This window comes from Phalaenopsis equestris, unplaced genomic scaffold, assembly GCF_001263595.1.
Source record: "Phalaenopsis equestris unplaced genomic scaffold, ASM126359v1 Scaffold204110, whole genome shotgun sequence".
Classification (NCBI taxonomy): Eukaryota; Viridiplantae; Streptophyta; class Magnoliopsida; order Asparagales; family Orchidaceae; genus Phalaenopsis; species Phalaenopsis equestris.
Window position 1 is genome coordinate 2,328 of NW_018223689.1, and position 7,011 is coordinate 9,338.

The following is a 7,011-nucleotide window of genomic DNA, read 5'->3' on the forward strand; positions in this document are numbered from 1 at the left end:
ATCAATTGATTAATTGAGTACCCTTCTCATCAGATAATTAAAACATTTGATTAACTCAGCATAAAATGTATTAATTCATTTATTTCATTTAAACTAAATCTAAATTTGGTATGATTAATTGAACAACACAATAGGTTTAAATGAGCTCGAAACATTTCAAAGGGATTTAAAGGTTGTTAGGGATTTCTCTCCAAATGCTTTTATGACCTTTTGGATATTTCAAAGAACAATTGGACTTATTATTCTTTGCTCAAGAAGATCATCTACTAAGACTTTTAGGGACTCATCAATTCATGACTTGGGGTTTGATAATTACACCTTCAACTGCTCTTCTTATTTTCGGATTCTGCAAAATCATATATATATATATAATACAATTTTTGCTGTAATTTATTTTTTCTTTTAAATATTTTACATATTTGGTTGTGAATGTTACTTCACCTGTAAAGTAAAACCATTTTTAAAAAAATAATCTTTTACATATTTGGTTGTGAATGTTACTTCACCTGTAAAGTAAAACCATTTTTAAAAAATTAATCAACAATTTTCAAATTTAAATTTAACACTTTCAAAGGTAACCATAAATCTTTTGAAATGAATTTAAACATAAGACGCTCTTTTGAATTTACGGGAGTCCCTCGGACGAGGTAACCTACGGTTGCTAACGAGATCTCCCTAGTTTAAATGAGCTTAATAACTCATTTAAACTAAGTTCAAAAGAAATAGTGATACCAGAATGAGAAAACCATCAAATCCTAATCAGTTTCGCTCTAATCAACTTTAATCCCCCCTCATAATGTTTGAATAACCTTAAAACACCTGGAAAAACCATTGAAACTTAGACTCTAGGGTTGTGACTTCATCGAGGAGCTTGGAGCTAACTCTACGGGCAGTAATCTACAACAACAATCTGCAACAACATGAGGATCTACAACAACACATCTTTAAATAACAAGTCATAGGACTTTGAGGTTGGCTGCTTATGCAACATAAACTTAGACTCTAGGGGTGTGACTTCATCGAGGAGCTTGGAGCTAAGTCTGCGGACATTAAATATCCTAAGGCATTTGCACAATCATGTTGTGCAATTTAAGCCCTAACTTGTTTTAGGATTCCGAGGTTGTCGTTCATTATGACATAAATCCTCTCATCTTCCACGCTATTTATACAATTGTGTCATACAAGTGTAAGCCCTAAATAATAATAGTTGGCAAGATGAAACATTCAATAAAATCTATATGAAATTGAAACCAAACCATAGAATAACTTGGGAAGTCATTGAGGTTCTCCTTAGAATTTGTGACAACCTCTAGTTTATCTCCCTTTAGATTCCTAAAATCAAGGATCCAAACTTGAGCCATCCCCATTTGACACCTTATTGTCTGATTTTTCAAAAGTCTTATCCTTTTGAATTCCTTGAAGACAATGTTTCCTGATCTAAATCAAGAGTTTCCTTAGGTTGACTTTGATTTTCTAAGATGTAATTAACTATAGGGGTCTGCCCTTATAGAAAACTTTAAGAACCTAGTTTAATATAAACCACGTCTAATTCCTCATATTAGATAGGGGAACTTATCAGTCAACATAAAAATAGTTTTTTGCATACTAAAATGGATGTCATAAATTCTTTAGTTTATTTAATTGAGCCCCATCAGTAAGTAGTGTATCTATTCTTTGAGGTAGATATATTGTTTGTGGTGTTGTGCTCGATCATTTAAACTAATGCAGATATGAGATCAATTTGGTCTTGTAATTTTAAAAATAGAAATATTACTTTTTTTAAATATCATATATATAAATTAAATTAAACATCTTTTAAATTGAACATAGGGATATCCATTCCGACAACCGACAAGTTTTAATTTAGCGAATGACAATTTATGACAACTCCGTTGGGATCAGTTTCTCTCTCCATTATAATTAGGAGGTTTTATCTTCATACATTGGTAATGTGTCCATGTCCCTCATGAACCAGATTAACCTTCTTTTGTTGACTTGCTTCACTCATTTCTTTTTTGGGTAATGATAGGCTGACCATCAAATTTGGCCTTGTTCCTAGCCATCCAAAGGAACCGGGCCACCATGAAAGGAATAGTGCCAACCTTAGCAGACTTCCAACTCTTCCAGCAGGAGAAAATATTAGACCACTCCAAGTGAATAGTGTTCAGGGTGAGATGATTAGAGAAGGTATCCCATATCTCTAGAGCAAATCTGCATTTGAAGAATATATGAGGAATAGATTCCTCCTCCTTTCCACATAAATAACATTGAGAAGGGCCTCTTAGTCCTTTAAGCTTAATTATATCATCAGTCGGGAGCAGCCCATGAAGAATTCTCCAGCTGAAAAAAGACATAAATGGAAACAAGCTTTTCTGTCAAATAAGATCTCCCCAAGGCTTTTGTTCCCAGGTGTTGAGTTTAACATAAATTGATTTGGTTAGGCTTTAATGCACACAGCCCTGCCAAACCAGTCGGTTAGCTTTGGATCTATCAAACTAAATTCTACTAATTTACATAGTAGGTTGTGCCTGTAAAATAGTTTGGAGTATAGGCAGTGACCAGGAATTCCCTTCCCAACAGTCAGCCACTTGTAATTGGGTATTAATATGATCAGAGGTAGGTTGCAGCATCTCTTTGGGACACCAGGAATCTAGCCAAAAATTAATCTTACCATTGCCAATATTCCAGAGAAATAAAACTTCAGCTTGGTTCCTGACTTTAAGCATATTGACCCATAACCTGGAATCCCCATGCTTCCTTTTCACAGTGTTAGGATGACTCTCTTTACAATGCTTACTCATCATAAATTTTGCCCAAAGGGAGTGCTGCTCTCTAAATTTGATCCAAATCTTGCAAAGGTTAACTTGGAGGAGGTGCTGCAGACCTTTAGAGCTAATACCACTAGCCAAAGTGGGTTTAGCTAACTTTTGCCAACTAGCCCAGTGAAGTTGCTGCCTCTGACCAGCCCAAAGAAATCTGTTGAAAGCCCTTTCCCCCTTTCCATTTGTAATTGAGTGGTAATTGAGTGTTTTTCTTCATAGTAGTCATTTGGAGAATGTAGGAGGGAGAAGTAGTTAGAATACTCTTCAACAAAGTAATTTTACCACCATTAGAAAAAAATTAGTGTGTCCAACTAGATGGAGTGGCAGAGATTTTCCCCAGCACATCCTCAAATTGGGTTTGCTTAGATCTCCCTTTTATCTGCTGAACTCCAAGGTACTTGATTGGCAGTTTAGAACTAGTGAATCTGGTATAGTCAAGGATCCATTGTTTATGCATCATAAGGGTGTACTGATTAAAATAGACACTACACTTATCTGGGTTAAAATTCATCCCAGAGTGCATTTGGAAAAGCCGCAGGCATTTTACCACTTTCTTCATTGCATTCTTGTTAGCACTAGAAAAAACCATAATATCATCTGCATAAACAAGATGGGAAACAACAACTTTAGATTTATGGTGATACCTTGCATAACTAGAACGGAGGAGGCTTCTATTGAGCATTCTGGAGAGATGGTCAATAGCCAAAAAAAAAAATTTTGAGAAAGAGGATCACCTTGTTTTAAACCTCTTGAAACAAAAAAATAACCCCAAGTTTGCCCATTAATAAGAATGGAATGGGTGTTGTCCTTATGCCACCTGTGTATGAGAATACAAAAATCATTTGAAAAGCCTTTAGTAGAAAGAACATCCAAAATGAAGTCCCAGTAGATTGTGTCATAGAATTTATTGATATCTAATTTCTAGATTAGATTGCCACCTCTACAGGGCTTATCCGAATCTAGAAGTAGCTCTTGAGAAAGGAGCACATTATCAGTGATAGATCTGACAAAGACAGATTGATTCTCACAAATAAGTCTATCAAGATGGGGCTGGAGTCTGGCAACAATGATCTTGCTGATAAGTTTACTGATGAAAAAAGTGAGACTAATGGGTCTATAATCATTCCAATTCTTCTGGACAGATGATTTAGGGATGAGAACAAAATTAGAAGCATTGAAGTATTGAGGGATAGAGGAGCCTTGGAAGAAACTTTGAATAGCAGCAACCACCTCATCTTTTAAGATATCCCAGGATTTCTTCTAAAAATTAGAGGTAAAGGCATCAGGTTCAACAGTTTTAGAGCTATCAATAGATTGGAGGGCCTACCAAATTTCAAGTGCAGTAGGAGGGTGATCCAGAATAAGAATAGATGTGTAGGAAAAATTTTCAGTAGAGTAATTGTTTTCAATAGGTTCTCTTTGGGTATTAGGTTGAGTTAACATCTGTTGAAAATAAGAGACAGCATTAAGGGCAATGGTTTTATTTTCAGAAAGCCATATTACTTCATAATTTTGACCGTTGTGAATGGTGTTACACTATCTTTTGTACTTAATAAAAGCATGGTAAAACTTGGAGTTTCTATCCCTTTCCTTGAAGTGACTTATAACAGCTTTTTGCTTCAAAAATGTATCTTGTCTGTCAATTGTAGTAAGTAGTTTCTCTTGAGCAGCTAATAACAAAATATCTTCCCCACCATCTGCTAAAAGAATCTTCTCCAACTCTAGCACCTTCTTTTCAGCAGAATCCACAACAACAAAAACATTTCCAAAAGAAGTCCAACATTAGAGAAGTGTGCCAGGCATCAGTCTAAGAAAAGAAGGATGATTGAACCACATATTTAGATACCTAAAATGAGGAAGTGAGCAAGTAGACTCAATAACAGTGATGGATATTAACAGAGGTCTGTGGTCTGAACCTGCAAGGCTTAAATGAGTAACAAAGGTATGTAGTGATGAATATTAACAGAGGCCTGTGGTCTGAACCTACAAGGATTAAATGAATAACAATGGTATGCAAGAAATGATGACACCATAAATCATTTACCAAAATTCTATCAAGTCTCTCCCAGATAGCTACTCTTTTCCAAGTAAATTCTGACCCCTTGAATCCAATATCAAATAAGCCAGATGGAAGAATGTTGTCAGAGGAGATTCATTTTACCTAAGTTGGGGGGTCTTCCACCAGACTTTTCAGTACAGGTAGCAATGCAATTAAAGTCTCCAACCAGCAGCCAACAAGAAGCCATATTACTGATAGTTTGCAAACAAGACCAAAGTTCCTTTCTATCAGTTTTGGTACAGCCAGCATAGATAAAGTGGCAAAATCATTGTGTCCACAGGTTTTGAAGGAGAGTTGGAAAAATTGAGGATGATCAACCTGAATATCCCAAATGATCTCCTTCCTACAAAAGATCCATATTTTATTATTTATGTTAGCAAAATGTGAAAAACAAACAAATCTAGAAAAGATTTGCTATGGATTTTTATGAACCAGTGATTCTAAAATAACCATGAACCAGAAGTTGTTGAGATGTAAAATTGTTTTCATGGAAGAGGCGTGAGCGATGCCCCTGACATTCTAACAAAGAAAATTAATCATGTTGAGGAGGTGGGTGTAAGGAGGGCTGAGATCTAGATCTAGTTCTCCCCCTCTTAAATTGGGTGGGTGACTTTTTTTGAGAGGTTTTGAGAGCTGCCAGTATTATATGTATCTACCAAAGTTCTCTTCTCTTCCAAAGTGGGTTTCTTTTTCTTCCTTTCCTTCTAAACTTGCCAATCTTTCTTCAATAGTTGATTTATCTCTACCATCAATTCCTTATATGGTCTTGCAGAATTCCTTGGAGTAACTGAAGAAGTGTTTACAACCTTTTCATGCACAGATTTACTGGGTTGTGGAGGAATCACAATGTTGCATTCCCCTTCTTCTAGCTGTGGACAAGCAGGGGGTATAGGATTAGTGGGATGGCTAGAAGGAGCTTCAGCTCTTTTGATTGCTTCAACTGTGGGGGGTTGATTTGCTGCAACATTACTCTCAGAAAGCTTGTTATTATCAACAATAATAGTTCCATTTTCTGTAGGATTTGTGTTTTTATTCTTGTTGGTACGGTGCAGCCTATAGCACCTGTCAGAGGTATGCCCAAACATTCTACAATGAGGGCAATAATAAGGTTTTTGCTCCATTACAATTTTCTGCCAGTGCCCCTCCTCTTTAGACCCAAGCCAGATTTCCTCTACCACAGGGAGAGTGATGTCCCTCTCCACTAGATTTCTTGCTGCTGAGGGTCTAGATAGATTAAAGGTAGGGAATTCCATCTTCAATGGTCTCCCCAAAGCAAGCCCAATGTTAAAAAGGACTTTATGATTAAGGAAATGTAGTGGAATTTCAGGTAATTTGAACCAAATAGGGATAATGGGAGGCTCTTTACTAGGATCTAAATTAGGTGTCCATTTAACAAGATTCATGGGGATACCATCCATGGGTACTGTTTTCTTGGCAAAGAGTCTAGCATAGTCCTCTTCTAAAGCCAACTTGATCATAATGTGCCGCCCATCAACCAACCCCAACTGCCAAGCACCAGCAAAGGGAAAATTGTCAAGGAACCTTCTGACAACTTCCATTTTGGGGTGTCCAAGTTGGAATTTATCTATAAGAATGAATTTGCACTCAGGCTTTATGATGACAAGCTCCTCTTCATTGTAATAAATAACAGTTTTTCCATTTTTGACAACTAAGGGGTTAATGAGCTGACAAGGTTCCTTCCCCACAGCAACATCATCAAATGATTGTGGGAAAACCAAGAGTTCAACATTATGCAAAGTTTCTTGTCCCTTACCCACCACACCAGCATAGGTGGCTTTATTACACTGAGAGTTAGTTTCAACATCAATAGAAGTAAATTCAGCCAACAATACACTTCAGTAGAGAGGCAGAAAGCAGAATAGAAAACAGTCAAGCCCACAGAAAAACTTAAAAAAAAACTCCAATGGAACAATCAAAAATTCAAACTGCAACTCGCCTGGGAAGAGGGAAAATCAGCAAACCACGGCAAGAAGAAAAACAAAATCCACAAACACACTAAAAGAAAGAAAGTGCAAACAAGAAAGGAACAAAAAACTCCACAACAAGAGCCACAGTCAACCATCCCACAGAAATGATAGCAGAGCACCAAGGAAGCCAGTCGCCATTTAT